Source organism: Procambarus clarkii, chromosome 21 (assembly GCF_040958095.1).
Source record: "Procambarus clarkii isolate CNS0578487 chromosome 21, FALCON_Pclarkii_2.0, whole genome shotgun sequence".
In the NCBI taxonomy this organism is placed as follows: Eukaryota; Metazoa; Arthropoda; class Malacostraca; order Decapoda; family Cambaridae; genus Procambarus; species Procambarus clarkii.
Genome location: NC_091170.1, coordinates 29,514,044 through 29,538,376, shown reverse-complemented (window position 1 = coordinate 29,538,376; position 24,333 = coordinate 29,514,044). Strand labels below are relative to the sequence as shown.

At 48.0% G+C, this 24,333-nt stretch overlaps 1 protein-coding gene and 1 non-coding gene across 3 annotated transcripts in view; one reads left to right on the top strand and one right to left on the bottom strand.

Moving 5' to 3' along the window:
• The window catches only part of CenG1A (Centaurin gamma 1A), a 491,255-nt gene that overhangs the window by 279,864 nt on the left and 187,058 nt on the right, over window positions 1-24,333 (top strand). The window lies entirely within an intron of this gene.
• Window positions 15,410-15,481, bottom strand: TRNAE-CUC (transfer RNA glutamic acid (anticodon CUC)). Its single transcript has one exon. It is a non-coding gene; the product is annotated as a tRNA-Glu (tRNA).

Below are 24,333 nucleotides of genomic sequence, written 5' to 3'. Positions count from 1 at the left end.
GTTGAGAATACTCTGTTTCGACCAATACTTTGCAACAAATCATTGAGAACTGGAAGTGGGAAACGATCAGGTATTGTTACTCTGTTAAGCTTGCGATAATCGATTACAGGTCTCCAAGTCCCATCTCGTTTTGGTACAAGAATCAATGGAGCGTTCCATGGCGAATTACTCGATTCAATTACATCACTCTGTAACATTTCTTCTACAAGTCTATCTGCTTCTGCTCTCTGAGAATGGGGAAGACGGTAAGCTGGTACATAAATAGGCGTAGTTCCTTGTTCAAGGGGAATTTTATGTGTAATGAGAGGAGTGAGACCTAATTTTTCTCCTGGTAGAGCAACAACAGCTCTATTCCTGTTCAAAATTTCCAAAAGCTGAGCCACAGAGTCAGGAAAATCAGTAGGACTGAGGTGTTGCGCTTGCACCTCTGGCTGAGATCCCTGTTCTCCTGGTGTGAGTGTACAAACAGTATGATCCATGGAGACATCATCCACAACTCGCACCGGTAACGAGTAATGGGCAAAATCTACAACATGGGTGCCAGACTGGAGATGGATATCGGCATTACTTGTGTTCGCGATAAAAAGTGAGACAGTACCATCCTGCACTGTGTGCCAGGAGGGTTCAACAAATGTACCATTCACTTTACATGTTTCACTTTCCGCAATCACATCCGACAACTCAGGCACTCCCTGAACCTTAACTCTTATTCTGGTGAGAGAATGAGGGTGTAGCACAGTGTCAGTAGCCATGGAACCACTGACTTCAGAGATGGAAGCTGCCAGGCGAGCGAGACAACGAGAATCCGTTAGGGCGTCCCCTTCCAGAAAGTCCCGATACTCATTCTCCTTAACAACTGCACAACTACTATGCTTCAATCGAGTGCCCGTTTTCTCGGGTATGCTACCACGACAATGATCTGACAACCCTACGCTTGCAAGGCGGGTGTCAACAAAATTAACGTAATCTGATTGAAGGTTGAACTCGTGGCCCTGTCGGTACATGCTACACAAGGGTATGACATGGTCTTTGATACTTATGGTCCAACGATGGGGAAACAATGCAATATTTTCATCAATCATGGTGTACAGACCTAAGAGAATGTCTCCAGGAAAATGAATAATGTCAACAACTAAACATGTTATAGACAATGTGACATCATTGAACTTGAGTGGGAGGTCAATTTCACCCTGAACTTTTACTTTATTTCCTGAAATACCACTTAGAAAAGGTATGTGTGACTGTTTAAAAATAGTAGGGTGCATACTTTCAATGTCTCTAAGAGCTGAGGGCTTGACAATATTAATTTTTGCACCTGAGTCAAGAAAAACTTTTAAAACTCTACCATGTACAATGGCTGATACAAGGGGACCATCACTTGAGACTGGACAAGTTACTATTTTTGACTTATGTTGTCTGGGATATCTGCGTCTTGTTTGTGTCAAATTTACTGTGGATCCGTCAACATCTACAACTGGTCTAGAGTCAGTGTCCTCCTCTGTCAAGTGTCCAAATCTATTTTGGGTAGCTACTGAATACACAGGGAGGGCACTAGGATTGGCTAGCTTGAATTGGTTAGCGGATGGCCTTGGGGGTTTCCCGACGACATGGAGTGAACATTCTGAGCTCCAGCATTCTGTGACTGAGCATTATAATTTGAAGTTGCATTATAGCTGGGCTGGGAGTTGTAATTACGAGAGTTCTGATAATGTCTTGGACGCTGTGAGCCTCGCCAAGACTGACCATGGGAGTTACGAGGTGGAGATGTCCTTTGCCTAGCTCTACAATCCGCAGTGTGGTGACCAACTTGTTTATGGTACGTGCAATATGGAAGCCTAGAATGATTAGATTGATGAGGGGGCCGAGAGAATTGTCTAGGAGGTGATGATCTAGGGGCGGACCAACAGTCCCTTGCAAGGTGGTTACTCTTACCACAATGCCAACATGAGGGAGTGGATGGTTGTGGACTATGGCGTTTCGGCATTTTATGAGGCGGCGAATTTGACTGGGGGCTACGAGCATGGGTACGCTTCTGCGACCAAGAGTTTTGAGAATTTGTGGGAGGATGCTGAGAGCTTGTGACTACATTTACAGCATCAGAGGGTGGCAACAGTTGAGCACTTCGGGGAGCTAGTTTATCTGCGGCATTGTTAATAGCCTCAAATACTTCACCAATTTCATGTTTAACACCAAAATTTTGTTGCTCAACGATTGGTTTTGTATGCTCGGGGGCAAAATGCATTAAAGTACCAAATGCTATCATTTTGGCCATAGCCTCAGGGGACAGATTATTGTCTTTATCTAACCAAGTTGAATTATTCATAGCAGAAACTAAGGCATACAGATACTGATCGAGACGGCTAGTAAACGCATTAAACGATTCACCAGGCTGCATGGTGGCATTGGCAATTTTCTTGACTAACCTATATGGGTCAAGGTCTCCTTTATTAACAAAGCGACGGCGAAAGAAATCCTTAAATTCAGGCCAAGACTGGAGGCTAACAATGGCTTTCTCATCAACAACAAAACGTGCATCACCTTTGGTTGTGTCCACGGCTGACCGTGCAATTGCTAAGTATTCGGCATCAGTAGGCTTAGAAAAACGTGCAACTGTTTTCGCTTCAACCTTACTAAACCATGATTCTAATAAACGCGATTCCCCAGCAAAAAGAGGAATAGCCATTTCCTGAGCTGATCTCTGGCCATTGGGACGAGCAACTGTTCCCATTGATTCTGAAGGGGTTTCAACAGTGGTAGGCATTGTCACAGCCGTGGAAGTAATATTTGAACGCAGATTATAATTAAGTGCACCTGGCATCAGAAATAGTATACACAAAAATAAACACAAAAAATATCAACTTGGCTAAAGTAAAAATGGCAGAAATAAAATTATTAAATTGGGCTAGGCAAGAAAATAATCAAGAACAAGCAATTGTAAACTAAATTTAGCAATCTTTCATTAAAAAATGACTGGAATTAGATGTATGTAAATTAATTAAACCAGACTAAGCACAGCAATTTAGAATAAAAACTGGGAAATGCAATTGCAAAATTTCATTAAAAAGATTCAACACAACAAGTGGCAATGCAAGAAATATGGATGTAGCACATAAACTGGACACAGGAATGTATATAACTCCTATGGTAAAAGTTTAAAATAAAATGCTTAAAGGATAAATTTCAAGTTAGGTCTGGAGAAATTAAAAAAAATTATATTGCACAAATCCTTAACTGCTACTAAAACAAGGATTTCTTAATTCACTGGAATTTGAATTTACCAATAACACTCTAGGAGAACAATTAAAATTCAATGAAATTACTGTAAGAAGCAGGAATGTTGAAATCACACAGGAAAACTGTGGGGAGTGCAGTACTGAACCAGCTCCAATATTTAACAAGTCACTGAATGGTTAATTCACAGGATATTATGGGAATTATTACATAAGTCACTTTTTATCACTTGGCACGTTGTTCTCAACTAGCAATTACTTATCTCAGGGTTGTAATTTATGAGGATCACCAGTAGCCAAAGTAGGAGAAGCGTCGTGAAGATCTGAAGAGGCCCATGTGAGGCGTGTTTACAAACTGGATGCGATGGCAGCGCTCCTGGCGGCGGTGGCGCGAGACTCAGGGACCCCACACTGTTCAGGCTAGAGGCACGAAGATAAATTCTGACGACGACAATATTGCGACGATGGAATAACCAGTTGATACCTGCGACGATGGCTGACGACGATTGCAGTAGCTTGCACCCTCACGAAGCTTGATACTGTCAGCTTGGGTGGCGGTGGTGGTGGTGGTGGGTGTAATAGGTGGTTCCCTCGTGGTGGCGCGAGGTTCAAAAATGGCTGGCGCGGGAAGCTTCCTTCCTCCTCACTGATGAGTGAGCGTTCTCACAGGAAAATATTGACCCTTACTTCTAAAACGTTAGCCTGGAGTAGTGGTTGATGGCAGGACCCCGGTCTGGCACAATATTTGATGCGTGGGTGGCAGGATGGCGGCTTATGGCGGTGGCGGTGGCGGCGGTTTTGGCTGGAACACGAGGCGATGCTGGGAACTTGAACTTTTCTTTCCAGAAAAAATTTCTGGATCCCACTGCTGCTACCAGTATTCGTTTGCCTTGTTCGGGTTGAATGTAGACACAGTAGTCGCTTCTGTATATATTTATTGAGTGAGGCAAACAGGTGTATAACTGGCCAGCCGAGGTCCACCTACTCTGGGTCTGTGAGGATAACTGAGGCTGCTGGGAGCATGCTTGATGCTCCTCTGTCTGGCATGACGTCAGAGGCCTACTTGCCTGTGATTGGTTACATTTCAACTGACAGAATTTGAGTATAACACACACACACACACACACACACACACACACACACACAGTTGAGAGGCGGGACCAACGAGCCAAAGCTCAACCCCCGCAAGCACAACTAGGCGAGTACACACACGCACTAGACTCATCCTGGAGCATTAAACAGAATAATAACTCTCAAGCAGAAAGGAAGGTAACCCAAGGCTGAGGCTTCGCTACCAGCTCTGAGTGAAGCAGTGGCCTTAGCCTGCATATGGAGAGAAAGTGGCTTTGACAGGTGTCGCCGAGGCAATTTAGAGATCCTCCAAGCCACAAGCAGCTACAAGCCACCAGGAGAACCTCCAACCGTCAGAGAAGCCACACATCACTAAGACAGCAACCCAATCGGACGACAGTCTGAAACAAACCAGATAACCTCAGAGACGGGAGGGACAATGATTGTGTGTTGTGGCCGATTTGCTATGGAAATGACTTCCACACACACACACACACACACACACACACACACACACACACACACACACACACACACACACAGGGGCCTCGTAGCCTGGTGGATAGCGTGCAGGACTCGTAATTCTGTGGCGCGGGTTCGATTCCCGCACGAGGCAGAAATAAATGGGCAAAGTTTCTTTCACCCTGAATGCCCCTGTTACCTAGCAGTAAATAGGTACCTGGGAGTTAGTCAGCTGTCACGGGCTGCTTCCTGGGGTGTGTGTGTGTGTGTGTGTGTGGTGTGGGGAAAAAAAAGTAGTTAGTAAACAGTTGATTGACAGTTGAGAGGCGGGCCGAAAGAGCAAAGCTCAACCCCCGTAAAAACACAACTAGTAAACACACACACACACACACACACACACACACACACACACGGGGTGTTTAGACGGGATCCAAGAGTCAATGCTCGATCCTGCAGACACACACAAATTAGTTAGAAAGGCGGGGTCCAAGAGCTAATATCTCGATTCTGCAGATACAAACAGTAAATACATAACGGAAACATGTCAGGAAGAGGTTACCAGCCCAAGGGGTTTATACAACCACTTGGGGTGGACGGTAGAGCGACGGTCTCGTTTCATGCAGGTCGGCGTTCAATCCCCGACCGTCCAAGTGGTTGGGGCACCATTCCTTTCCACCCCGTCCCACCCCAAATCCTTATCCTGACCCCGTTCCCAGTATTATATATGGTCGTTTTGGCTTACTGGTTTCTCCTGATAATTACGTTTCCTTACCGATATATATTTACATATTTTTCTTCATTTGTTTCTGGGAGACCTTCGGGGAATTTTTGAACTGTGAGTGTAATTGGGCGTCTCACTATCAACACAGCTCTCCCCAACCACTTCTCTCTCCGTCAACTCTGCCTATCACGAGTGTGTGTGTGTGTGTGTGTGTGTGTGTGTGTGTGTGTGTGTCCCGGGGAGCCCACAGCCTTCCCCACCTGTTCCTGACTTTGATGATGCTGCTGCTGCCCTTTGATCAGGCCGCAGTGATGCATCTCACCCCCTCAGCATCCTCTCCCTAGGGATGGGGGGAGGAGGAGGGGTTCATCTCATGCTGGTATCATAATGGTGATAATATTTATTCGTATTTATTTAGTTTGTGATTTTAACGCGTCACTTGTGTTGGGTACTTGGGCAGCAATGTGGGTATATAAGTGACAATTATTGAGAATATTTCTATGATACATTTGCAAAATGTTGAGAATGTTGAAGACGTCAATAAGACTCGTCTGTCTTATTGACGAGTCACCACCAAAGCCAGTTCCAGGTTTTGTGTATGTTTCAGGGGGGGGGGGGGATACGAACGTCGGTGGTTTCAATTTTCGTGCCAGGGGGAACATCTACCATCTTTGGTGGTTTGCTCCCGAGGGCGGGTGTTGCTGGGAACCTACGTCTGGTGCATGTATTTTGTTTTTATTATTATTATTATTTTCTACCACAGACGTGGCCACACATTTACAATGCTAACCAGCATATATACATTTTCTGCATGTATTTTGAGGACCCCGTGACGTATGATGGGATCACACACGGCTTGTGTGGCGCCAGAGGTGGAATGAAGGTGGTGGGAGAGGATAGGGTATTAAATTATTTTCCTTATCTCTCTCTTCTATCTACCCTTCCTTTTTCTCTATCACCCCGCTCCCCCTCTCTTCTTCTTCACCATACTCTCTTCCTCCCCATTCCTCCTTCCTTCTTCCACCCTATCTTCTCTCTCCCTTCTCCTCCCCCTACCTCTATCTTTCCTTCCTTAGTCCCTGCTCCTCCTCCAACTCCCCACTGATCCCCCCCCCTCCCATCTGTCCCTTTCCCTCCAACAAGCAGTAATAAAGCAAGTTTTGTTTGAATGTTTCCTGGTCTGGCTGTCATTTGGAGCGGGTGTTGTTGATCAAAACAGCTGCTGGGATTGTGTGTGTGTGGGTGTACGTGGTGTTTTATAGGGGGGAGTGTGTGTGTGTGTGTGTGTGTGTGTGTGTGTGTGGGGGGGGGGGTGTACGTGGTGTTTTATAGGGGGGAGTGTGTGTGTACTCACCTAGTTGTACTCACCTAGTTGTACTTGCGGGGGTTGAGCTCTGCCTCTTTGGTCCCGCCTCTCAACTGTCAATCAACAGGTGTACAGGTTCCTGAGCCTACTGGGCTCTATCATATCTACACTTGAAACTGTGTACGGAGTCAGCCTCCACCGCATCACTTCCTAGTGCATTCCATTTGTTAACTACTCTGACACTGAAAAAAAAATTTCTAATATCTCTGTGGCTCATTTGGATACTAAGTTTCCACCTGTGTCCTCTTGTTCCACCCGTGCTAAATGGTTTGTCTTTGTCCACCCTGTCAATTCCCTCTGAGAATTTTGTAGGTGGTTATCATGTCTCCCCCCCCCCTTACTCTTCTGTTTTCCAGGGAAGTGAGGTTCAGCTCCCTTAGCCTTTCCTCGTAGCTCATACCTCGCGTGTGTGTGTCAGAATCCCACTCATAGGAGATAAATGAGTAGACTGAACGAATATGAGATACACAAAATGGGGAGATGCCATTTTTCTGAATGTGATATCTGCTAGCCTCAAGGTACGGGTCAGTGGGAGAAAGGTTCCTAGACAACACTTGCCGCACGTGTGGTGGCGTGGCTGGAAGCAGGTGTGAGAGGGAGACAGAGGCTTGGTGTAGGAATGAGATAGAGGAGGAGGAGGCTGCGTGCAGGTGTGTGGGACAGATGGGGAGGAGAGAGATGAGAGTGCGTGATGAGAAAGCTGATGGTGTGTCTAAGAGGTGCTTGTGTGTGTCTTGATAGCTGTGGGTGGCTCTTCTTAGACCTACACACACACCACCTGAGTCCAGGTGGCTGTGACCGCCACCTGCGCAGGTGGCTGCGAACACCACCTGCGCAGGTGACGGTGAGAGGAGCCCAAGTGTTCTGGTTTACACGTGGCCACTTTCGCGAATTCTCCTTCCGCGGCTCCTGATGGTGGTGGTGACGGAGCTAAGGAAAAAGCTAATTTATAAATATGTTACCTTATAAGCAACCAGAAAAGTGAGAGGAAAATGAGGCTATTTTACTCCGAGACTTTTGCTGCTGCACCAACTATGAAAGATTTTATGAGGCTTGTATTTGGTTGTTTTAAGAGCGAGACATACTGATGAAACTAGTACATGCAGCACTAGTTACATCAGTAAGTCTACTCCCGCCAAACACAACGGAACTACGACGTTGGTACAACGTTCGAACAAGTTTTAACACCTCCTAACCAGTTATAACAACCAATATAGCAAGTTGTAACAACGTTCTAATACGTCATAAACACGTTAAGCCAAGATGTAACAACTTTATTACAAGTTGTAACAAGCGGAAAATAGGGGTAGTTACGGTTTGTGTTTCCAGGGCTGCTACAATTAGACTTATATTAGGCGGGAGTTGACAAAAAGATATCTTTTTGTTTAATGAGCTGTTCACTTGAGACATCCAGACCTTACAGTCATCAGTTGTCACACCAACTATATTTAAAAAGTCATTCAGGCGACTAGACACCTTGTTTATATATTATTTATATATTTAGTGTGTATATATTATTTATTTACATTATATGTAGTTTATGTGTTGTTCATATATGTATTATGGGTAGGGTTTAAAGAAGGAAGAGGCGTCACTGCGGCCCTCAGGTCTTAGCTCAGCCGCCTCCTGTTCAAGAGGCTAGAATATTTCCGTGAAAGCATTATTAGCCTGAAATGGTTTTCGCACAAATTATTTAACGCATTTTATCTTTTCAGGTATGTTGGTTGAGTGTTCCTGTTGGCGGCGCTGTGGGTAACGTACGTACACACAACTTGCCTGTGTGTGTGTGTGTGTGCGCGCGCGTGCGTGTGTGTGTGTGTGTGTGTGTGTGTGTGTGTGTGTGTGTGTGTGTGTGTGTGTGTGTGTGTGTGTGTGTGTGTGTGTGTGTGTGTGTGCGCGCGCGCGTGCGTGTGTGTGTGCGTGTGTACTCACCTAGTTGTGTCTGCAGGATCGAGCATTGACTTTTCTATCTTTTTTCTATCTATCTTTTTTCTTGTTTCTCTATCTATCTCTTAACTGTGAGAGGCCCCCCCTGAGGTACCAAGAGATTATTTAGAAACAAACAAAGCCAAAATGTGAACAAACAAACAAACTAACCACAGGCCGGCACGGCAGTGGGAGGTGGACACCGCTCCGCCTGAAAGCCAATCTCGCGCTTATTTTAACTTCATTAAGAATGTTATCCATTTGCATATATTGTATTTCCGGCTCCCGGACACACATGTAATTGTGTGCGCGAGAGTTGGGTTACAGAGGCGCGAAGTGTAGCGTGTAGGCGGGTGTGGGTACACAGGCGGGTGTGGGTACACATGCGGGTGTGTGAGGGGGAGGGAGGGGGTGTGTGGGTGTTATGGGTACGTGTCCAGCCCTGAATGCAACACTGCAGGCAACACATGTGTAATGTTCTGTTCAACGTGACCTATCGCGATGAACAGCTGCCTGTCCCATAACTAGCTGTGTAGGTTGCCTGTCACATGACCGTTAACTGCCTTGTTTAGTAGGGCACTCGCGGGACCTCGGTGGGAGTTCCTTGTCGCTATTGTTAAGTCTAACTTTTGTGCTTTTTAACTGTCATTGTCGGTGCTTCTGGCGTGTTGGAGGCTCGGCCAGGTTGTAAAGGCGACGGACCTTTTTAATTTTGAAGATAAAAGGGAGAAAGGTGGGTGCTGGGAGCATTGCGTGGGCTCACCTAATTGTGCTTGTAAGGTCGAGCATCTGCTCCTAAGCCCCGCCTTTCGGTCGTCATTAGTTCAATGCAGTGACTTTTCTCGCTTTTTTTTTGCGTATCAAATTGACTTTTGATAATTTTCTCGACAATTTCGTTCCACTCGTTCACGACTCATCGACTGAAAGTGTTCTTTCTGTCTCGTCTGTGTTTCCAATTATGTCTCCTTGTTCTATTGTTCCTTCATTTGAACATTGCTTCTATATTATATATATATATATTATATATATATTATAATATATATATAATATATATATAATATATATATAATATATATAATACACTTCTTGGGGGCAAATTACCTTGCCAATCCCCCATAACTATTTTGTATGTCGTTATCATGTCTGCCTTACTGCTTTCCTCAGTCTTCTTCCATAGCTCAGTCCCCCTTAACTCAGAAACGAGCCTTGTTGCACATTTTTGGACATTTTCTGTTTTTTTTTAATGTTTCTTTAGGTAGGGGTGCCATGCGGGGGCAGCATACTCGATAGTAGGTCTGACAAAGGATACCCAGCGGTCGGAAGTGATCTTTCTCTAAGTTGGTGAAGGATAACCAGGAGGATGGTCAGTATAGCATATGCTGCACTCGTTATCCTGCTGTGCCTCGGGTGTTAGATTTCCAGTTAGGTCCAATCCTAAGTCTTTCTTCAAAGGAGTGCCGGACCAGCCAGGCTGTGGTGGGTATGTGGGCCTGTGGGCCGCTCATAGCAACAGCCTGGTGGACCAAACTCTCACAAGTCGAGCCTGGCCTCGGGCCGGGCTTGGGGAGTAGAAGAACTCCCAGAACCCGTCAACCAGGTATCAAGCAGTTTCTCTGTTTTTCAGAAGAGGAAAATTACCTTCCTTTCAAGCTGTACCATAGTGCTACATAGCCTCCTCGGCTTGGTGCCTTCTTTTGATAATTACTTACTTCACCCTGTACTTTATCTGAGATCTTCTTGCTATAATTCCTGGCCTCATAACCTTGCATTTGTCAGGGTTAAAGTCGCACGCACGCGTGTGTGTGTGTGTGTGTGTGTGTGTGTGTGTGTGTGTGTGTGTGTGTGTGTGTACTCACCTATTTGTGTCTGCAGGCTCGAGCAACCGGGCTTTCTAGCCGCCAATTGTTTAAAGCAATGACTCCTGTCATATTTCTCTATCATATATATTTTTAAAGTTATGAATAGAGTTGACTTCCACAACCTGCTCCTTTAGTTCATTCCATTTTCCCACCGCTCTTCCTTCCTTAGCTCCCTTAATGTTGTTCATATAGCATTTATATTTTCCATTTTACATGTGCCTGCTATTGATGTTATGGTGTTTATGTGAACCTCTGGTTGATTGATTGATGAAGATTAAGCCACCCCCAAGAGGTGGCACGGGCATGAATAGCCCGTAGTGCCTCTGGTGTTTGGATACGAGTTCCATCAACTCCTAGGTCCTGTTTCCTCTTCCTGTTTCAGACTTGTATTCCTTTCATTCCGTGGAGGTTTCTTGCTCCTTCCTTTATTCTCAGTATATTGTGACGTCTCGGCACGTTGCTCATTTACACCAGGTATAGTTTAGTCTCTTGTCTGTGTATTCTCCTGTGTGTGTGTGCTCACAGGACAAGCATCAGCTCTTGGGCATCGCCTTTGTATCCGGTCGCTTCTTGCTATAGCATCCAAGACTCTTATTGATTTTTATTTTGATGACTCTTGCATCTTAACATAGCCACTCCTGGATGTATGTAAGTAGTTAGCCTCGAGCTCCACTTCTGGCTCAGTCCACTGGCTTATTACACTCCCCCCCCCCCCCCCGACAGTGAATAATTGCTCCTGTCCTCTCTCTTTTCCAGTGTAGTAAGGCATAACTCTTGCCGTCTTCTCTCGTAGCTGAGCACGCGTTGCTCGGAGACTAGTTGCTCGGTATCTTTTAGGTGGGAATTTCACACTGGGGAACATATTGTAGTACGGATCCAAGTGTTCCGCGCACTGAAGGGTCATTGTCAAGTTCCGTGAAGGGTCAAGGACCAACCGTGCTGTGGTGGGTATGTGGGCCTGCGGGCCGCTCCAAGCAACAGCCTGGTGGACCAAACTCTCACAAGTCAAGCCTGGCCTCGGGCCGGGCTTGGGGAGTAGAACTCCCAGAACCCCATCAACCAGGTCCAAGAAGCTGTACTGACCAGGCATGGTGTGGCTGCCCACCCTAGTGTGGCCACCTTGTGTTTCCCTGCTCCTCTGGTCTTGCACCTTGTTCCTGCTACACCTGTACGGCCGTGCCCCATCCGTGCCCACACGCGTGCCCCCCCCCCCCTCCGTGCCCACGCGCGAGTTCCTGCCCGCCCCGCCCTCGTAATGACTTCCTGTTCTGTCAAGTTCCGTTCTTGGTGTTGTGGGTGTGGGGGGCGTGGGCAGGGGGGGGGAGTGGTAGTAGTGTGGGTGGTGAGTGGGAGGAGTGACCAGATGGGAGTAACCAGTACAGGTGGCGGGGGTGTCGGGTCACTCTTCAGTCCTCACCTGCGGGGGTGTAGGGTGTGCATCTGTCCGCGTCCTCTGCTTTGTTTACACCCTGAACACCCCGGCGCCGATAGGAGGGCGGCTCGAGGCTGTGGGTCTGGGGTGTTGACGCCCTCCCCCCGCCCTTCCTCCACCCCTTTCCCCACCCCTTCCCCCACCCCTTCCCCCCGTCCCCCGCCCCTCTGGGGTTTACGGCACGAGCCTCGGCCGAACAAATATAAATGATTTTCTTAGTTTTCAGCGCCATTTGCCAGCTGGAAACTGGAGACTTGACGGAGACGTTGATTGGTATTATTGTTCTTGTTGACGTGTTGGTTATCCTGCTGCTGTTGTTGTTGTTGGTTATCCTGCTGCTGTTGATGGATATCCTGCTGTTGCTGTTGGTTATCCTGCTGCTGCTGTTGTTGTTATCCTGCTGCTGTTGTTGGTTATCCTGCTGCTGCTGTTCTTGTTGGTTATCCTGCTACTGTTGTTAGTCTTGCTGGTTATCCTGCTGCTGTTGTTAGTCTTGCTGGTTATCCTGCTGCTGTTGTTAGTCTTGCTGGTTATCCTGCTGCTGTTGTTAGTCTTGCTGGTTATCCTGCTGCTGTTGTTAGTCTTGCTGGTTATCCTGCTGCTGTTGTTAGTCTTCTGGTTATCCTGCTGCTGTTGTTGGTTATCCTGCTGCTGTTGTTGGTTATCCTGCTGCTGTTGTTGGTTATCCTGCTGCTGTTGTTGGTTATCCTGCTGCTGTTGTTGGTTATCCTGCTGCTGTTGTTGGTTATCCTGCTGCTGTTGTTAGTCTTCTGGTTATCCTGCTGCTGTTGTTGGTTATCCTGCTGCTGTTGTTGGTTATCCTGCTGCTGTTGTTGGTTATCCTGCTGCTGTTGTTAGTCTTCTGGTTATCCTGCTGCTGTTGTTGGTTATCCTGCTGCTGTTGTTAGTCTTCTGGTTATCCTGCTGCTGTTGTTGGTTATCCTGCTGCTGTTGTTAGTCTTCTGGTTATCCTGCTGCTGTTGTTGGTTATCCTATGGCCCAGTCAGAGATGCTAGGGATGTTCTAGGATGGCGGAGGTTGAGCCGGCAGGATGTGTGCATATCCTGTGTCTGCATCCTTCTCTGCGTATATCCTGTGTCTCCATCCTTCTCTGCGCATATCCTGTGTCTCCATCCTTCTCTGCGTATATCCTGTGTCTCCATCCTTCTCTGCGTATATCCTGTGTCTCCATCCTTCTCTGCGTATACAGAATAACAGGGAGGTGACGGGGGGGGAGGGGGGTCGATCGGAGGGGACGGGTAGGGAGGGAGGACAGGAGAAGACAGGCACGAGACGGGGAAATGAGGGGAGATGGAGAGTCAGGGGTAGTGCAAGGGGAGTTAGGCCAGGCGCGTGTTTTAGGAATGAGGGGAAGGGGAAAAAGGAAAATGTGGGTGGAGTAAGGGGAGAAACGCCAGAGGAACAGAAAGGGAGAAACAGGAAACAGGCGAGAGAATTGGGGGTTAAATGTAAGGGAATATTATCACAGAGGCAGTGGGGGGAGTGACTGAAGGTGTCTAGGTCCCCCCAGGTGCCAGTGGGGGAGTGACTGAAGGTGTCCAGGTCCCCCCAGGTGCCGGTGGGGGAGTGACTGAAGGTGTCCAGGTCCCCCCAGGTGCCAGTGGGGGAGTGACTGAAGGTGTCCAGGTCCCCCCAGGTGCCAGTGGGGGAGTGACTGAAGGTGTCCAGGTCCCCCCAGGTGCCAGTGGGGGAGTGACTGAAGGTGTCCAGGTCCCCCCAGGTGCCAGTGGGGGAGTGACTGAAGGTGTCTAGGTCCCCCCAGGTGCCAGTGGGGGAGTGACTGAAGGTGTCCAGGTCCCCCCAGGTGCCAGTGGGGGAGTGACTGAAGGTGTCCAGGTCCCCCCAGGTGCCAGTATTCTCACCTGGTACTTTCAGCCTTACTGTAATAGTTACATGTTATTTACAGTAAGGCTCGAATCTGGACTCCCATGACGCGAGGAATTGAACCTGCGTCATGGGGGTCCAGGGTTCGATTCCACTGACCTGCTCCAAAGGTCTTCTCGTAGAGACATTACGCGTGTCAGTATTAGAGCTCACTAAATAGTGAGCTCTAATTCAGTGTACCGACTGTACACTGAATGTTCAGTGGCCGTCTACCACCCACCCAGCATTGACCATCTTTCCACACCCATCTTCTACAGCACGCCCACTGTCCACCACCCACTGCCCCCCACCTCCACCACCCACTTCCCCCCACCCACTACCTCCCCCAAGCCAAGACAGACGCGTCCTCTGGGCTGGATAATACTCGACTATAAGGCCATCAGTGTCGCCAGGGCTACTTACAGACAATAATGCTTACGACCCGTTACCAAGATGTTGCTGCCTCCGCTCTCTCACACGCACACACACACAGGGGCCTGACAGCTGAGTGGACGGCGCTTCGGATTCGTAGCCCTGAGGTTCCGGGTTCAATCCCCGGTGGAGGCGGAAACAAATGGGGGAGAGTTTCTTTCACTCTGATGCACCTGTTCACCTAGCAGTAAATAGGTACCTGGAAGTTAGACAGCTGCTTCCTGGGAGGTGTGTGTAACAAAAAGGAGGCCTGGTCGAGGAACGGGCCGTGGGGAAGCTAAACCCCGAAATCATCTCAAGATAACGCACATACATACATTCACATATACACACATATATTATAATATATATATATCACGAAAATAAACACGTGATTAAAAAGTGTGAGAATGTCAGACCACGGAGGAAAAATGAAACAGGAATTTCCTTAAGTACTTTCGTATATTAATACATCTTCAGAAGGAGTCAATATAATATTATATATTATAATATATATAAACATATATATATTATAATGCTCTTCGACAACTTATTCATCTTATCTATTCCATCTATTTATCACTCTTCCGTTGAAAAGTTTCTTCTAACATCCCTGTGACTCATTTTTTTCTCGTTAGTTTCCATCTTTTTCCACGTGTTCCGCTTTAAGCAGCTTGAACATTGTTTCAATATTTACTTTGTCAATTATCTTTGTGATCTTTTATGCCGTTTTCATGTCCCAACATTCTTATATTTTCTCCTGTTGGTAGGTCAAATTTGCTTAGTTATTGCTCATAGCTCAGTTCCCTCTGTTCTAGAACGAGCTTTGGTGCCTGTATTTGGACATTTTCAAGTTTTGTTCTATGTTTTATGATGGTGGGGATCGCTGCATGTCTGGTCGCACGTAGGTTGTATAGGTTCAGAAGGCTTCCCTAACGGTTGGCCAGTTTTGCCGCTACTGCCTACGTTATTGTGTTGATGTTTGTGTACTCACCTAGTTGTGTTTGCGGGGGTTGAGCTCTGGCTCTTTGGTCCCGAACAAACGGTTTCCCGTGCCGGGAATCGAACCCGGGCCTCGCGGGTGAGAGCCGCGTATCCTAGCCACTACACAACACGGGAGTGTGTGTTTGTGGTGTTTCACGTAGGGTTATGAATACTCCCAAGTCTCATTTTCTGACGCGTAAAGCTGCCTTCCCTTCATGTGCGTGCGTGCGTGCGTACATGCGTGCGTGTTCGTCGCACGCCGACTGCTCCGCCTGCGTATTGACTGACCTTAAGTCATTAATGTTACGGTGTGTGGACGCCGCTGGTCAGACGGTTTTTATAGAATTCCCTTTTTTTGGTGGAACTATACGTCACGCTTTAGGGGAGACCCATGAAAGGGGTTTGTGGGGAGGGGGTGAGTGATGGAAGGGGGGGGGGGAGGGGGAGGGGCAGACTAATGAGGAGTGGTGTGGAGAGTGTTGGAGAGTGGGGGAGTATTAGAATGGTGGCGAGGGCGCTGGGTTGTGGGGGGTGATTGGTGGCGAGTGAGAAGATACGAGTGGGAAACTGGTAGAGACAGAGGGGAGAATAGTGGAGACAAGGGGGGGAGAGGAATAGTGGAGACAAGGGGGGGAGGGGAATGGTGGAGACAAGGGGGGGGAGGGGAATGGTGGAGACAAGGGGGGGAGGGGAATGGTGGAGACAAGGGGGGGAGGGGAATGGTGGAGACAAGGGGGGGAGAGGAATAGTGGAGACAAGGGGGGGGGGAGGGGAATGGTGGAGACAAGGGGGGGAGGGGAATGGTGGAGACAAGGGGGGGAGGGGAATGGTGGAGACAAGGGGGGGAGGGGAATGGTGGAGGAGACGAGGGAAAACTGGCGATGAATCAAAGGAATTACCAGTAAACGGAGCAGAACCTCCTAATTCTCGTCTGTAATTATAACAGGTAGCCTAATTATTATAGTGAATTGTGAGGCTTGGTGCGGGTGGGACTGGGCGGGGTGGGTGGGTGGACGTGGCAAGCTGTTCTCCCGCCCATTCGTTTAACCTCCCCCCTCACCCATGTCCCATCCCCCCACACACCCAGGTATCCACCTCCCCCACCCACCCAGGTATTCACCTCCCCCACCCACCCACTCATCCTTCTCCCTCACCCACCCATTCACCCACGTCCCCCACCCAGCCACCGGCCAGGCGTCGCCAGCGCCCGCCAGGTGGCGGAGAAGTCACCGCCATGCAGAAATTGCGTAGCGGCTCCAGCAACTGGCGGAGGCGCGCCGCCAGCACTCTCCACGCATTTGTACTCGCCTATTTCTGCCTACAGGATCGATCTTTTAGCTTTTCAACCTGGTCTTTTGAACTTGGGGAGTAGAAGAACTCCCAGAATCCCATCAAGCAGGTATCAGGCAGGTATTTGTGCTTACAAGATCGAGCTTTTAGCTCTTGGATCCCGCCTTTCTAATCGTCGGTTGTATAATGTAATGACACCAGACTTATTTTCCTATAACATATTTACTAGGCCACGTCGACTGTTGAAAGAATTGTAAGTCGTCAGACCCTTAACCCAATTCCCTACAACACTGTGACGGTGATGGCCCGTCTCTTCCTGCTGCTGCTGCTGCTGCTGCTGCTGCTGCTGCTGCGTCTCCTCCTGCTACTGCTGCTGCTGACCATGCAGCGCTCGAGCTCCGAGCCTGGCCTTACCTGTAGTCACCGCAACCCTTCCCCTCAGGTACACTATAGGTCAGTTTCCTTCCCCTCACGTCGCCTCCCCTCGCCCTCTCTATCTTTTCCCAGTAAATTCGAGGTAAACCTCTTTCCCCTCTGTGGCCGTCCCCTCGCCCAGTGGTGGAGGGAGGATTCTGAGAAGTTTAGTCCGAGAAAAATCTCAATGACGCAGAGAGAAAGAGAGGGGGAGGGAGGAAGGGAGGGGAGGAAGGGAGAGGAGGGGAAGGGAGAGAAAGTGGGACGGGGGGGGGGGCAGGTAAGATAATTATCAGGAGAAAGCACCAGGCCATTAAGACTATATAGCACTGGGAAGAGATACGGGGAGAAGAATTTAGGATAGCATGGAGGAAAAGAATGACGCCCAAGCACTTGGACACTCGGGGGGATTGAACGCCGACCTGCAAGAAGCAAGACCGTCGCTCTACTACCGTCCAGATGTACTGTAACGCTGGCCAGTGGGGGAGAGATATGAACACACACGCTTATATCGACCCATATTATTGTGGGCAATATTATAACTTTATGTCTCCTGTCCTCCAATATTGTGAATATCAGCTTCATGCATAATTATCTCCCATAATGAAATGTTTTTATGTGCCAGTAATAGGGGAGGACGGTGGGGGGGGGGGGAGTCAGTCAGTGTCACTGTAGGTTGAATTTGAGCTGTTATTGTTTTAGATTCAGCTACTCTGAACATAAAGTTCCAAGTAGCACGGGCTATGGCGAGCCCGTAGTGGACTTACCTGGCACAGGAGCGGTGCTGTAACTTTTTTGATTTTGATATTTTGAGCTTCTATATATATTGAGCTTCTGGACCCGCCTCTTATAGTTCGTAGCTCTTCTCTCCTACGAAAACAGTCTCTTCTCTCTTATTCCGTTGACTTTTTTTCTAAGAATTAATTTTCTTTTTGTATCTTCGTTTTGTTCCCTTCCCCTGTCGAACAGTCTGACATTGTACACTGTAGGCACATCTGAGTATTATTCATGTCGTGATTGTGTCTCTTGGTGGTGTCTCCCAAGGTGATGGGACGTCCAACACTGTTAGTCTTTCTCAAAAAGATAAGAACATCAGAGTTAAGGCGCGTCGCAGCAGGCCTATTGGCCTATGCTGGGCTTGTGTACCTGGCTAATTTCGGGTTGTGAACAGGTGTACTGAGGTGTCAACTTTATCCTGATGTTCACTGTCTTGGTTGATTGTCTGTACGTTGCATATGCCAGTGATGTTTCCAGGTTTGTGTGTTGCCATAGGTTATAGGCTACTTGAGAATCATGGGGGATGGTGTACAGTTATTTTGATGAGTGCATAGTCAGGGTGAAGGATGAATTGTGAAGGATGTTCAGCGCTCATCAGCTGTGGGTGTATAGTGTTGCTGATGAATGTACATTGGTGATGCGTGAATGATAGTGATGGTTGTAGGAGTGGTGGTGGCGATAGTGGTAGGCGTGGTAGTGGCGATTGAGGCTGGGGTGATGGTGGTGGGCGGACTCTTGTATGAAAATAACGAGGGAAGCAAATTTACGATGCAGGCCACTATACTATAGTGCTGCTATGGACGGGGGTAGGGGATCGTATAATGATGGTAGTGGGGGGGGATGGTGAGGAGGAGGAGCATCCCCATCCCCCCCCCCCATATCTCCCTCCCCCATCACCACTACATCAACATTCAACAATACGAGGGGAGGGAGGAGGGTGGGGGGGGGGGGGGGGGGGGTTGGACCCGCATATTCCTACCAGTAGTAAATAGAGTTTCAATGACTGATATGGATTAGACATGTGTTGGTTTGTATGTTGCGTGCGGGTACTCTTGTGCGGGTGTTGCGTGCGGGTCCTCTGGGTGGGTGTTGCGTGCGGGTCCTCTGGGTGGGTGTTGCGTGCGGGTCCTCTGGGTGGGTGTTGCGTGCGGGTCCTCTGGGTGGGTGTTGCGTGCGGGTACTCTTGTGCGGGTGTTGCGTGCGGGTCCTCTGGGTGGGTGTTGCGTGCGGGTCCTCTGGGTGGGTGTTGCGTGCGGGTCCTCTGGGTGGGTGTTGCGTGCGGGTACTCTTGTGCGGGTGTTGCGTGCGGGTACTCTTGTGCGGGTGTTGCGTGCGGGTCCTCTGGGTGGGTGTTGCGTGCGGGTACTCTTGTGCGGGTGTTGCGTGCGGGTCCTCTGGGTGGGTGTTGCGTGCGGGTCCTCTGGGTGGGTGTTGCCTGCGGGTGTTTCTATCCTTAATGTACATATTTCTAAATTCTGTTGACTTTATGTCGGCCTTTAGTTAAGCACGGCTGACATTTTACCGTGATTTCCTCTCCATGGTTTTGAGAAAAGCAAAAATTAATCCTGTTTAAACAACAAAACTTGGCCAGGTTCCGGTAACACAATATTCCTGTTGACAATCATAATATTCCTGTTGACACTCATAATATTCCTGTTGACAATCATAATATTCCTGTTGACACTCATAATATTCCTGTTGACAATCATAATATTCCTGTTGACACTCGTAATATTCCTGTTGACACTCGTAATATTCCTGTTGACACTCATAATATTCCTGTTGACAATCGTAATATTCCTGTTGACAATCGCAATATTCCTGTTGACAATCATAATATTCCTGTTGACACTCATAATATTCCTGTTGACAATCATAATATTCCTGTTGACAATCATAATATTCCTGTTGACAATCGTAATATTTTGAATTATCTTCATATCTTGGAATTAAAAAAATAAAAATTAATGATAAAATGCATAAAAATAATTCGTGACTAAATAGCAAAGTGCTTTCTATGTAATACTCTTTATTTTCTAATGATAACGAAGTTTCTTTAACAGTCCAGATTGTTCAATTATACTTGTGCTAGAGATATTATATGGGTCACACGTTAAATTATTTCCTTGTTAGTAGTTAATAATTATTAAGTGCTACTTGGCGGACGACTGAGGGTCACCTGGAGTCCTCAAGACTACGTCCAATCCATTACCCAAGTCAGATTTTGACTTTAGTCCTTGCATGTTTGCGAATGTGAGTGATTTTCCCATATCGCGTGTCACTTCTGGTAGGCTTTGGTAGGTCTCCCCCCCCCTCCCCCTGGTCCAGAATGTGTGTTGTGTGGTGTTGTAGTGTGGGTGTTGTGTGGTGTTGTAGTGTGGGTGTTGTGTGGTGTTGTAGTGTGGGTGTTGTGTGGTGTAGTAGTGCGGGTGTTGTGTGGTGTTGTAGTGTGGGTGTTGTGTGGTGTTGTAGTGTGGGTGTTGTGTGGTGTTGTAGTGTGGGTGTTGTGTGGTGGTGGTGTAGTGTGGGTGTTGTGTGGTGTTGTTGTAGTGTGGGTGTTGTGTGGTGTAGTAGTGTGGGTGTTGTGTGGTGTTGTTGTAGTGTGGGTGTTGTGTGGTGTTGTTGTAGTGTGGGTGTTGTGTGGTGTTGTAGTGCGGGTGTTGTGTGGTGTTGTAGTGCGGGTGTTGTGTGGTGTTGTAGTGCGGGTGTTGTGTGGTGTTGTAGTGCGGGTGTTGTGTGGTGTTATAGTGCGGGTGTTGTGTGGTGTTGTAGTGTGGGTGTTGTGTGGTGTTGTAGTGTGGGTGTTGTGTGGTGTTGTTGTAGTGTGGGTGTTGTGTGGTGTTGTTGTAGTGTGGGTGTTGTGTGGTGTTGTTGTAGTGTGGGTGTTGTGTGGTGTTGTTGTAGTGTGGGTGTTGTGTGGTGTAGTAGTGTGGGTGTTGTGTGGTGTTGTAGTGCGGGTGTTGTGTGGTGTTGTAGTGCGGGTGTTGTGTGGTGTTGTAGTGCGGGTGTTGTGTGGTGTTATAGTGCGGGTGTTGTGTGGTGTTGTAGTGTGGGTGTTGTGTGGTGTTGTAGTGTGGGTGTTGTGTGTTGTAGTGTGGGTGTTGTGTGGTGTTGTTGTAGTGTGGGTGTTGTGTGGTGTTGTTGTAGTGTGGGTGTTGTGTGGTGTTGTTGTAGTGTGGGTGTTGTGTGGTGTTGTTGTAGTGTGGGTGTTGTGTGGTGTTGTTGTAGTGTGGGTGTTGTGTGGTGTTGTTGTAGTGTGGGTGTTGTGTGGTGTTGTTGTAGTGTGGGTGTTGTGTGGTGTTGTTGTAGTGTGGGTGTTGTGTGGTGTTGTTGTAGTGTGGGTGTTGTGTGGTGTTGTTGTAGTGTGGGTGTTGTGTGGTGTTGTTGTAGTGTGGGTGTTGTGTGGTGTTGTTGTAGTGTGGGTGTTGTGTGGTGTTGTTGTAGTGTGGGTGTTGTGTGGTGTTGTTGTAGTGTGGGTGTTGTGTGGTGTTGTTGTAGTGTGGGTGTTGTGTGGTGTTGTTGTAGTGTGGGTGTTGTGTGGTGTTGTTGTAGTGTGGGTGTTGTGTGGTGTTGTAGTGCGGGTGTTGTGTGGTGTTGTAGTGCGGGTGTTGTGTGGTGTTGTAGTGCGGGTGTTGTGTGGTGTTGTAGTGCGGGTGTTGTGTGGTGTTGTAGTGTGGGTGTTGTGTGGTGTTGTTGTAGTGTGGGTGTTGTGTGGTGTTGTTGTAGTGTGGGTGTTGTGTGGTGTTGTTGTAGTGTGGGTGTTGTGTGGTGTTGTTGTAGTGTGGGTGTTGTGTGGTGTTGTTGTAGTGTGGGTGTTGTGTGGTGTTGTTGTAGTGTGGGTGTTGTGTGGTGTTGTTGTAGTGTGGGTGTTGTGTGGTGTTGTTGTAGTGTGGGTGTTGTGTGGTGTTGTTGTAGTGTGGGTGTTGTGTGGTGTTGTTGTAGTGTGGGTGTTGTGTGGTGTTGTTGTAGTGTGGGTGTTGTGTGGTGTAGTAGTGTGGGTGTTGTGTGGTGTTGTTGTAGTGTGGGTGTTGTGTGGTGTAGTAGTGTGGGTGTTGTGTGGTGTTGTAGTGCGGGTGTTGTGTGGTGTTGTAGTGCGGGTGTTGTGTGGTGTTATAGTGCGGGTGTTGTGTGGTGTTGTAGTGTGGGTGTTGTGTGGTGTTGTAGTGTGGGTGTTGTGTGGTGTTGTAGTGTGGGTGTTGTGTGGTGTTATTGTAGTGTGGGTGTTGTGTGGTGTTGTTGTAGTGTGGGTGTTGTGTGGTGTAGTAGTGTGGGTGTTGTGTGGTGTTGTAGTGCGGGTGTTGTGTGGTGTTGTAGTGCGGGTGTTGTGTGGTGTTATAGTGCGGGTGTTGTGTGGTGTTGTAGTGTGGGTGTTGTGTGGTGTTGTAGTGTGGGTGTTGTGTGGTGTTGTAGTGTGGGTGTTGTGTGGTGTTGTAGTGTGGGTGTTGTGTGGTGTAGTAGTGTGGGTGTTGTGTGGTGTTGTAGTGTGGGTGTTGTGTGGTGTTGTAGTGTGGGTGTTGTGTGGTGTTGTAGCGCGGGTGTTGTGTGGTGTTGTAGCGCGGGTGTTGTGAACTTGATGACTTGTATTCCAGTCTTGTGGATATCTTCCTCCCTCTCTGTACTCCTACAATGATTCTATCTGCCTGTTCCTCTCACTTATATGTTCTACTCTGTTTCTGCTTGCCTCTAAAAAAAAAAAATTCAGTAATATCGTATTGTTCTCTCCCTCTATGCGGCTGTGTACCTCTCACGTGGAATTCCGGGCACTGAAGATTGTAACTTTTATAAATCAATTGAAAATTTTCACAGTTTAGGGTCGAGGTATCTGCACTCTGTTCCAAAACGGCGTGTATCCCTTCCCCAACATGTTAATGCATTTTTGAGGATGCATAAAAGTGCATATTTCGCCTATGGGTCTATATTTGCCTATTCCCTGTGCATAGTACTTGCAAATATTCTCAATTTATATTTTTTCCGGGTTGTTCATACCTGTGCTTGACTTGGCCACCTAATTGAAGCCATCTCCGTTTTTTGTGCTAATTTCTTCTTTTCCTCGCTTCCTGCAGGTCGACGTTCAATCCCCCTGACCGTTCAAGTGGTTGGGTACCATTCATTACCCCCGTCCCATCCCAAATCCTTATCCTGACCCCTTCCAAGTGCTATATAGTCGTAATGGCTTAGCGGCTTGTTCCCCTTCCCTTCTCCCTTCACACTATTGCTGTGGTTCTCCAAACTACCAGTTCCTGAGTTTTGGTCATTGCAATTCCCTCCACTGCAACTTCACTTCCCTCTCCATCACTGCCCCCTCCATCACTGCCGGCTCCATCACTGCCCCCTCCATCACTGCCCCCTCCATCACTGCCGGCTCCATCACTGCCCTCTCCATCACTGCCCTCTCCATCACTGCCCTCTCCATCACTGCCCTCTCCATCACTGCCCCCTCCATCACTGCCCTCTCCATCACTGCCCCCTCCATCACTGCCCTCTCCATCACTGCCCCCTCCATCACGGCTCTCCCCATCACCCCCCCTCCATCACTTCCCGTAACCAACCCGTGTCGTTATGAGAGTGAAGGTGGTGGTTAAGGTGGCAGGTGATTGTGGGTGGGGCGGCTCCCGGTGCAGGCGGACTACGTTATTACCGTGTGTAGAGAACGGGCGCGCGTTACCAAGTGTGGTGCGCGTTACCAAGAGTGGTGCGCGTTACCAAGAGCGGCGCGCGTTACCAAGAGTGGTGCTTGTCGACCTGCGGTGAGAACCTTTGCCTGACGCAGAGACGTTTTGTTCAGATTGAGGTGTGAGCTGTGAAAATACCTGCTAGAAGCGGGTGTTTTATTAGCCTGAGGTTTGAAGAGGTGTGAAAACACCTGCTAGAAGCGGGTGTTTTATTTGCCTGAGGTTTGAAGAGGTGTGAAAATACCTGCTAGAAGCGGGTGTTTTATTAGCCTGAGGTTTGAAGAGGTGTGAAAACACCTGCTAGAAGCGGGTGTTTTATTAGCCTGAGGTTTGAGGAGCTGTGAAAATACCTGCTAGAAGCGGGTGTTTTATTAGCCTGAGGTTTGAAGAGGTGTGAAAACACCTGCTAGAAGCGGGTGTTTTATTTGCCTGAGGTTTGAAGAGGTGTGAAAATACCTGCTAGAAGCGGGTGTTTTATTAGCCTGAGGTTTGAAGAGGTGTGAAAATACCTGTTAGAAGCGGGTGTTTTATTAGCCTGAGGTTTGAAGAGGTGTGAAAACACCTGCTAGAAGCGGGTGTTTTATTTGCCTGAGGTTTGAAGAGGTGTGAAAATACCTGCTAGAAGCGGGTGTTTTATTAGCCTGAGGTTTGAGGAGCTGTAAAAATACCTGCTAGAAGCGGGTGTTTTATTTGCCTGAGGTTTGAGGAGCTGTGAAAATACCTGCTAGAAGCGGGTGTTTTATTAGCCTGAGGTTTGAGGAGCTGTAAAAATACCTGCTAGAAGCGGGTGTTTTATTAGCCTGAGGTTTGAGGAGCTGTAAAAATACCTGCTAG